Genomic DNA, 10,151 nt, shown 5'->3' with positions numbered 1-10,151 from the left:
ATTTTTAAAAAGATTTTATTTATTTATTCATTCATGAGAATAAAGACAGAGAGAGAGTCAGAAACATAGGCAGAGGGAGAAGCAGGCTCCCTGAGGAGAGCCTGATGCAGGACTTGATCCCAAGACTCCAGGATCATACCCTGAGTCAAAAGCAGATACTCAACCACTGAGCCACCCAGGTGCCTCAATACACATCAATTTTAGAATAAAGACTGCCTCAGAAAGTAGAGAGAAGAGGTGGGAATGAGGCTTCTGATGGATCCAAAAATTAAGAAAAACTGAGAAGTTTGCTTGCAAAGGGTAGTGGTGTGTTAGTAGATGAAAAGATGGAGTTCAGATTGGGGTTTTTGTTTTGTTTTGTTTTGTTTTTTTTATGTTGGAAAAGATTGTAACTTACTTGGATATTGAAGGAAAATATCCAATAGGGAGAAGTTGAAAATCCATTCAGGGAGGCCTAGCTGGCTCAGTTGGTAGAGCATGTGACTCTTGATCTCAGGGGCATGAGTTCAAGCCCCACATTGGGCATGGAGCCTACTTAGAAAAGAAAAGAAAGGAAAGGAAAAGAAAATCCAGTAAGAGATGGCAATTAGTCCAAACGTAAGGTAAAGAGTCATCAAAGAGGGAGTAATTGCATAGGTACTGGAAAGATTGAAGATGATGCTTAATGAGTAGTAGAAGACTGACTATAGTCTTTTATGGACAATGGCCAAACCATATGAACATGGAATTGGACAATAACCAAACCGTATATGGCAATAGAATTCTGACTGTAACCTCTGCATCAAAGGGCTTGAAATGATCAGGACTTGGTGAATGACTGCTGGTCTCCCTATTTGTTTATTTATTTATTGGCCCTCTCTTCCAACTCAGAACAAGAGAGTGCCACATGTGCTCCCTAAAGATGTCTCATTTCTAGCTAGAATGCCATCAGCTTCCTCATGCCAACAACCACCAATCAGAACATACCTGGAGCCTTCTTCTTTTTTTTTTTACTATAAAGCTTTCTTGCTTGCCATTGAGTCTCTGCCAAAAGCAAGTGATGGTGGCTGACTCCTTTGCTATAGCAAGCTCTGAAGAAATAACCTGTTTGTTCTCCTTTGGGTGACATTCCTTTATGTCCACAGTAGAAAGGTTGAATTCATGATTTTGAAGGTAGACTTTATGACCCTCCAAGTGAGAAATTGAGGTAGAAGATGGTAGAGGTGTATTTGCTCAGATGTTTGGGGAGGGACAGGAATGACAGAGCCTTCAGCTCAACAGGCCTGGAGCCATGCCAGGCGTTGACCAAGAAAGCCTCAAGGCAAGCCCGGGAGGTCTGTGGGAAGAGCTCTGGGTCAATGGTACTCACAGGAGCATGGTGGAAGAAAGGCCTGCAGGTGGAATTTATAGTGTGTGTGGAAGACAGAAAAGACACATGTCACAAAGAATTAAAAAGTGAAGTACCTGCTTCTTACAGGCCTGGGCAGTAGAGGTAAAAGCTGATCCTTCTGGGTCAGGGTTGGGAGAGACCTGAGGCCTGCTCCTTCCTCAAAACCACGTCTGGCTTGGGTATAGCTGATGGCCCCAAAGTCCTCTAGATGGCCTCCATGGGATTGTCCAGGAGGCCCAGCTGCCCTCTCCAGATGTGCTAGGAGACTGGCCCCAGTCCCGGCTGGGCCCAGGTAGGGCCTGGATTCCTCGAGTTAGATGCAGTCCATGGAATTCTCAGGTAGGAGCCCAGGAATGCAACCTGGGAGACCCAAGCCTTTGATGGGAACACAGCTGAAGGGGAGGCCGCAGCCCAGGGTGGGGTCCTGGTTCTCTATGGCCTCTAGTCTGTCCATGTTGTCCCAGTTGATGTGGAAGCGGGTCACTCGGGGGTTTGAGGCCAAGATGTTCCTCTGGAGCTGAGAGAAGTCTGGCTTCAGGAGTGGGTTCTCCCGCAGCTCGGGATTGGGGTATTCATTGTTGACTTAGTAGCCCACACGGATGAACTTCTGTCCATGGTAGGTGCAGGTGATGAGGACCACGGTCACACCCACAGCATCAGTCTCTGGGATGAGGGATGGGTTGGGGGCATCAGCCTGAAAGATGAACATGTGCCTCCCTCCTGGGACAGGGCCAACTAGCACAGAGTCCAGGATTTGGTCAAACTCCTCACTCTCAGCTGAGCCAACATAAATGATCTTCCATTTTAGGTCGTCCGCCAGGGCCTCATTGCACTCAAAGCTGATCTTGAGCCGGAAGGGGCTGTGGAAAGGGCTCGGATTCTCCAGCACCGCCACGTTCAGCACAGAAACCTTGGCCATCGCCTTGCCGGGCCGCGGCAAAGGCCACAGCTGGGGCCAAGCCTGCGCCTGAGTCCTCTGCGGTCAGCGGGGTCTTTTTTTTTTTTTTTTTTTTTTTTTGAACTAACAGAATTATTTACAGACATTGAAAGAAGATGATGTCAAGAAACTTCAGTACTTTCCTTTTTTTTTTTTTTTAATGATTTTATTTATTTATTTATGAGAGACACAGAGAGAGAGAGAGAAAGAATGGAAGAGACACAGGCAGAGGGAGAAGCAGGTTCCATGCAGGTTGCCTGACGCAGGACTCGATCCCAGGTCTCCAGGATCATGCCCTGGGTCGAAGGTGGTGCTAAACCGCTGAGCCACTGGGCTGCCCGATGTCAAGAAACTTCAAAGACAAATTTTGGATGGATTATCTTTGTAGATATTAAAATCGGCTGGCTTTATGAAAATATGACTATGGCCAAAAGTACTAACGTCTTCAATAAATGGAGTGGCTGGAAAGTCAACAGTAGCAAGAGATAGGCAGGAGTGGGGTGGCACTGTCTTCACACTGCCTTTAAGGTAGTACTTCAAGTCTTCCAATAAAGGAATGCTAGTAGGTTGAGGATTGACAGTGAAAAAGAGTAATGATCTCTGTCCTAACAGTGAGTGGGGGAAGCGGATATTGGAGTAAATGTGTTAAGAATCAGGGAAGTAAGTGTGCTATGGAAGTACCCCAAGATGATATCTAGTCAAGATTTTGTTTTTGTTTTTTAAGATTTTATTTATTTATTCATGAGAGACACACACAGAGAGAGAGAGAGAGAGAGGCAGAAACACAGGCAGAGGGAGAATCAGGATCCATGCAGCGAGCCCTATGTGAGATTCGATCCCAGGACTCCAGGATCACACCTGGGCCGAAGGCAGGCGCTAAACACTGAGCCACCCATGGATTCCCGTACTCAAGATTTTGAGGGCAGGAACAGCCAGAGATTTCCTGGAGGCAGTGATAATTCATACTGTGTCCTGAAGGATGAGCAGAAAAGCACAAGCATAGAGAGGGTTTCATTGCTGTACCAAGCACCATACTGTCTTAATTACTATGACTTTATAGTAGGTCTTTATAGGACAGGTTCCTCTATGTTATTCCTCTTCAGATTGTTTTGGTGCTTCCTAACCTTATTCTTTCTCATTTCAATTTTATTTATTTATTTAATTTTAATTTATTTACTTGTTTGTTTATATATGAGTAAGAGTACACCCAACATGGGGCCTGAACTCACTACCCCAAGATCAAGAGTTGCATGCTCTACTGACTGAGCCAGCCAGGCATCCCATTTTTAGTTTCAATTTTATTTATTTATTTATTTATTTATTTATTTATTTATTTATTTAATTTTTATTTATTTATGATAGTCACACAATGAGAGAGAGAGAGAGGCAGAGACACAGGCAGAAGGAGAAGCAGGCTCCATGCACCGGGAGCCCGATGTGGGATTCGATCCCGGGTCTCCAGGATCGCGCCCTGGGCCAAAGGCAGGCGCCAAACCGCTGCGCCACCCAGGGATCCCTAGTTTCAATTTTAGAATACACTTGTCAAAGTTTCACAAAAATCTGATAGAATACACTTGTCAAATTTCACAGGAATCTCAATCGGATTTTCGTGCCTGCATAGAACTTAAGCCTCTTTCTTCTTATTGAATTATTACATATTCCTTAAGTGGCAACTTTAAATTTTACCTTCCTCAAGAAGGCCTTCCCTTACTTCCTAGATAAAGTTAAATTTCCTTGCTATGTATTTCCACAGAATCCTGTACTTCCCATTAATTAACACAAATCAGACTTAAAATTCTTTAGTCAAAGTCTGTCTCCTAGGCTAGAAAGTTCATAGGGACCACATCTGTCTAGTTCACCACAATATCCTCTAGCACACAGTCTAAAATAGTTCATGCTCAAGCCATACTTTTTTTTTTTTTAGATTTTATTTATTTATTCATGAGAGAGACAGAAAGAAGCAGAGACACAGGCAGAGGGAGAAGCAGGCTCCCCAACCCTGATGTGGGCCTCATTCCCAGGACTCCATGATCATGACCTGAGCCAAAGGCAGATACTCAACCACTGAGCCACCCAGGGGCCCCCAAGCTATACTTTTAAAATTTTAAATTAAAAATGTAAAAGAGGGATCCCTGGGTGGTGCAGCGGTTTGGCGCCTGCCTTTGGCCCAGGGCGCAATCCTGGAGACCCAGGATTGAATCCCACGTCGGGCTTCTGGTGCATGGAGCCTGCTTCTCCCTCTGCCTGTGTCTCTGCTTCTCTCTCTGTGTGTGTGTGACTATCATAAATAAATAAAAATTTAAAAAAATAAAAAATAAATTTAAAAAAATGTAAAAGAGCGAAGGCCCCTGGGTGGCTCAGCGGTTGGGCAGCTGCCTTCAGCTCAGGTCGTGATCCCAGGATCCAGGATGGAGTCCTGCGTCAGGCAGTGGGGAGCCTGCTTCTCCTTCTGCCTGTGTCTCTTCTCTCTCTTTGTCTCTCTCATGCCTTGTCCATTTAACAGGAGAGAGATCAAAGAATAGTTAGTTGGTGAGACCTAACAGAGCATTCTTCTATTATTATTATATTCTTCTTCTGTTGTTATTACTAATGATCTATTACTGCTACTTCCTTTTCTTTGTAAAGTAAGAGATGAGGGGAGTCCATACTCTAAGCCAGAGGCAGTGGGATTGGAGGTGGGAGAAGAGCAGAGAAGAGCTGTGAAGAATGTACATGTGGACAGAATAGGGGAGCCAAAGACTCCCTGAGCGGTATTAAAGGTCCAGTGGATATTGGGGACCATGCATTCATACTGGTCTCAATCATACCAATCTGCACAGTATGGTTTTTCTTCAGGTGTCCATAGCAGCACAGATCTACCTACAGATGATATTAAATGTTGGATTGATACAGGCTGGGATTTTTGCCAGACTGGTGCCAGTGAAGGACAATCGAACTGATGAGTTCAAAATATTGGTCAAAAGCAGTTGAAAAGAAGAAAGGGAGACAAAGAGACAGACAGACTAGAGACTAAAAGGGCATTTGGTCTGGTTTGTGAGAGTTTTCTCTTCCAGGTTTCCCAGCTATGTTTCCAATCCATGGGTTTAAGAGATTCCCCTGCATCATTATGGCGAATTTTCTTTTTTGGCTAAAGGGAGTTGGAGGAGTTTCAGTTTCAAAATAGTCTTAACTAAGAAAATGTAATACAGACTTTTGTACTTCTCATACTGTGTTTTTGTTTGTCTTGTTTTAGGAGGTTTAGATGTAATGTAGAGCCAAAGTTGATCAGCTTTTCAAGCATTTGGGGCATTTCTGTTGAAATCATCTAACAGCTCTATTGCATAAAAGGCTCAGCATTCTGGCAGATGATTTCAGAGCCTCTGGGGCTTGGAGTCAACCAGTAGGGTTTGCAGGGATTCCTGCCTCCTTGTCTTACTGTTCCTATTCAGAAGCAGCCAGGACTTTATGCCTGGAGCTGCTGGGGTAGAGGGACAGATCCTTTGATTGGCTGAGGATCTTGCTCTGGGAAAAGGGGAATGTGAGCCCTCTGTTCTTCGCTATATCCAAGATCTTTCCTGACTTGTTTCCTATTGCAAAATGAATCACTCTTGAAGTAGGTCAGCAATGCCGCAGTCATCTCTTTCCAGGCTCTACCACTTCAAGATCATATCACCGAACCTTGTGTCTTTCTTCCCAAAGCCATCAGAGACAGGTTTACCAAAACATTTACCTTCTGTTTCCTACTTCATACAGACAATACTAGAGACTAACAACATGTTAGTTGGAGTTGTTTTTGGCTGCCTGTTTTTGGATTTACTTGATTGACATTTCTACAAGGCATTTAGTTTTAGCTTCCAACAACAATAACACGCAAGCAACTCTCAGTCTCCTTTTTTCAATTCCTCCTTTCAATTTAATAGGCTGCTCCCAAGGCAGGTTCTAAAACGAGTGCTTGGTATGCAGAAAAGGTTGTAATGTTATTAATTTAAATCCCATCAAGTGATATGTCATGATTTATTTAATTATTTCTCTGGACATTAGTTTATGTCCACATTAATGGACATTTAGTTTATTTTTGCTATTTGATTTTATAATTAATTACTGTAAAAGATATATTTATGCATAAACATTTTTCTGTATTTAGGAAATATGGGATTCCTCCTCAGCTTTTCAGAGTTTTCAATGTAAATATTATCTACTGCTAAGCCTGAAAGTGTAAATGATATTTAACATCTGCCCCTTTTTTCCCCTCTGCTTAGTTTTCTTTGAATCTCTGATCTCTGTAAAATGCCTGTTAATTCCATTTTATGCACTATCATTGCCATTTCTTCCCCACGTAGCCCTTCCTCCTGGAGGTATTTGTCTTCCTACTTGGATCTGTACTGATTTCTTTCTGGATCTACTACACAGCAGTCATCCTTGGACTATCCAGTTTCCTGGATCTGATGACTTCTCTTTCTCGGTTTATTATTATAAATAATTTTGCTAGAGTGTATCCTCTATTTTGCTAGAATGTATCCTCTAATGCCATCCTGATGAAGAGTATAAACATTTTAATACTATGTATGTCTAAATATATCTAAGTTAAAAACAATTTTTTAATTCTGTACTTTGAGGACAATGATCCATTATCTTCTAGCATGCAGTGTTGTGGAGAAATTCAACATGATTCTCTCAATCTTCTGTTTATGGGTTTTTTCCTTTGAAAGTTTCTAGAGTCATCTCTTTTTTGGTGTTCTGAAATTTCAAGTTGACATGTCTTAGTGTTGCTGTTTTATAAATGTATTATATTGAGCATTCAGTATGTTCTTTTTTATTGACGTACAATTGACACATAGATTAATTAGTTTTAGGTGTACAACATAATGATTCCATGATTGCATGTTCAATATGCACTTTTAAACTGGAGACTTGGGATGCCTGGGTGGCTCAGTGGTTGAGTGCCGCCTTCCGCCAAGGGCATGATTCTGCAGTCCCAGGATCCAGTCCCACATCGAGCTCCCTGCATGGAGCCTGCTTCTCCCTCTGCCTGTGTCTCTGCCTCTCTGTGTGTGTGTCTCTCATGAATAATAAATAAATTAAATCTCTAAAAAAATAAATAAAAATAAATAAACTGGAGACTTGACCTTTAAAAAAAAAAAAAAGGGCAGCCCGGGTGGCTCCGCAGTTTGGCACTGCCTTTGTCCCAGGGCGTGATCCTGGAAACCTGGGATCGAGTCCCACGACGGGCTCCCTGCATGGAGTCTGCTTCTCCCTCTGCCTGTGTCTCTGCCTCTCTCTCCCTCTGTTTCTCTCATGAATAAGTAAATAGAATCTTTAAAAAAAATTAAAAATTAATAAAAAATAAAAAGATTTTTTTATTTATTTGAGAGAGAGAGCATAAGTGGGAGGCAGAGGGAGCAAAAGAATCTCAAGCCTACTCCACGCTGAGTACGGAGCCTAAAAGTGCTCCATCTCGCTACCCTGAGACCACACCCAAACCTAAACCAAGAGTTGGTTGGATGCTTTATCAACTGCACCATTCAGGTGCTCCATTGATCTTTATCTCTGGGAAATATTCTTGTGCTACTTCCTTATAATTTTGTTCCCAACGTCCTCTCTTTGGGGAACTCTTTTATTTAGATATTGAAACTCTCAGATTAATACTTTAATTTTGTTATCTTTTTTACTTACCCTCATTTTAAATTTTTAAAATCACCTTTTGTTTCTAATTTTTCTTCCCCCCCCACCCCCCACCCATTTCATTTCTCTCCTTTTCTTTCCTTCCTTCCTTCTGAAAGGATTTAGTCTTATTTCATGGAATTAAAATCTTATCTCCCTGATAATATTAATTACTTTTACCATTTGCATTATCTGTTTCCTCTGAGTTCTTTTTCTCCTCCTTTGGTTTATTTGTTTTGGCCTCTGTCTTTACTGTTGGAAGCTTTCCTCGAAGATCTGGTGATCCTTGGATGTTTGTTCAGGTTTTTAAATGAATCACTGCAAAGCTGATTGGAAACTGTGTGAGTGGGCAGGTCTTGTTAGTTTGTGGGCTTATTTTTAGATTGAGGAGGTAGTCAGCCAGCTTGTGGGTGTGGGTGTGGTCCCCCAAATGTCAGTATGTGTAGGTATTTTCTCTGTAGCAATTTAGTTTATGGAGAGAGAGCCTCTAATCTGCTGCCTGAGAAAGATAAACCTGGCTGGTGGTGCCTCTAACACAGGGTGAGGTAAGGAACTGAAGAGCCTCACCATTCAGTGGGCAGACTTTTATTAAAGCCTCATCCTGCCCTTTTCCTGCCTGGTGCTCCCCCAAAGTCTCTTAGGTTGTTTCTCCCCAATAAAGTACTTGTAGAAGTTGGGGAGGGGTGGTTGCTTCACTGATAGGAGTGGAGGAAGGCTTGTAGGGCTAACTGCTTCTTTTTTCAGTTTTTTTTGGACACCTCTCATTGCTTTCAGTGCCCTATTCCTTCCAGGGTACAGGCTTCAATTGCTAACTAAGCCTTTCTGGAGTGGGTTGTATTGCTGTTTCTTGAGAGCATTCTCCAACAAAGGTTGGTCTTTTCTGCTCTGCTAATTTTTTTTTTTTAAGATTTTATTTTTCCATTTACGAAAGACACACAACGGGGAGACAGAGACATAGGCAGAGGGAAAAGCAGGCTCCTCGCAGGGAGCCCGATGTGGGACTTGATCCTGGGACTCCGGGATCACACCCTGAGCCGAAGGCAGAAGGTCAACCGCTGGGCCACCCAGGCGTCCCTCTGCTCTGCTAATTTAGTTACCATTCCTTCTCCTGCTTATTGTCTTCATATATTGTGGGTTGGGGGTACAGATATTTCTTAGTTTTGTTGAAAATGGGGTTAGTGGGGGTGGGACGGAAAAAATGGGGTTTGTGTTTCTGTTTCCCGTTCTGTTTGGAGATTTTCAAAGAAGAGATTAGAAAGGTCAATGCTCAGCCATCTTGATTCTGGAAATTGTGAAGGTGACATCCTAGCATTTGCCTTGATCACCACTATCCAAACTTACTTGAAAAAAATACAAAAGTTGGGATGCCTGGGTGGCTCAGTGGTTGAGCGTCTGCCTTTGGCTCAGGGAATGATCCTGGGGTCCTGGGATCGAGTCCCACATTGGGCTCCCTGTGGGGAGCTTGCTTCTCCATCTGCCTGTGTCTTTGCCTCTTTCTGTGTGTCTCTCATGAATAAATAAATAAAATCTTTAAAAAACATACAAAAGTATTTTGAAAACAATTCTGTCTGCATGTATTCTTTGCTCAGTGGCAATGCCAAGCAGTATTATGCCTAGCTATACTGGAGCCTGAGACAAAAAGGAAAATTAGTAATACCAATCCTATCTTATTTAAAGTCTTGATATTTTGTTCATTATGGGGGATTTTGTATCAAATTTGAGTTTTAAAAATATTGCATTCAAGTATTATTTGTCTTGATTACTGAGTTTTTAAATTTTATACCCTATCTGAGTGACTTCCTTGCTACATCCTAGTTCTTAGAGGCAGGTATCACATACTTGATCAGCTCGTGTCCTTACCATAAACCACTACAAATAAACATATAATCTAAGTAAAAGCAGCCTGCTTGTTGTGCAAACTTTCGGCTTCAAGAGAAATTCCACAGTCAACTTTTCAACCAGTTTGCCTTTCTTAGAGCTTCTACATATTCTTGAGTCCTCTCTTTTGTTCGTAGCAATAGTTGGTCTCTTCTAGGAAATATAGGGTTGTCAAAGTGAGTTCCTCCCAGTATAATTGAGATATCAGAATTTTATTGATACATGTTGCAAAATATAGAAGGACCGATGTGGCACTGCAATAATCAGGTCCGTGGCTTTTTCTGCTAAGATGCTGTGACAGCAACAGAATCGGAAGCATTTCTTCCA

The 10,151-nt window shown here is 42.3% G+C and overlaps 1 non-coding gene and 1 pseudogene across 1 annotated transcript; one reads left to right on the top strand and one right to left on the bottom strand.

The window, feature by feature from the left end:
• The first annotated feature begins 452 nt into the window (after positions 1-452).
• TRNAK-CUU (transfer RNA lysine (anticodon CUU)) lies at positions 453-525 on the top strand. The gene has a single exon. It is a non-coding gene; the product is annotated as a tRNA-Lys (tRNA).
• A 1,152-nt stretch (positions 526-1,677) lies between these two features.
• On the bottom strand, positions 1,678-2,288 carry LOC112923255 (histone chaperone ASF1B pseudogene; annotated as a pseudogene).
• Between the last annotated feature and the right edge of the window lie 7,863 nt (positions 2,289-10,151).

Source organism: Vulpes vulpes, chromosome 14 (assembly GCF_048418805.1).
Source record: "Vulpes vulpes isolate BD-2025 chromosome 14, VulVul3, whole genome shotgun sequence".
In the NCBI taxonomy this organism is placed as follows: domain Eukaryota; kingdom Metazoa; phylum Chordata; class Mammalia; order Carnivora; family Canidae; genus Vulpes; species Vulpes vulpes.
The sequence above is the reverse complement of the archived record's forward strand: the minus strand, read 5'-3'. Positions and strand labels throughout refer to the sequence as shown.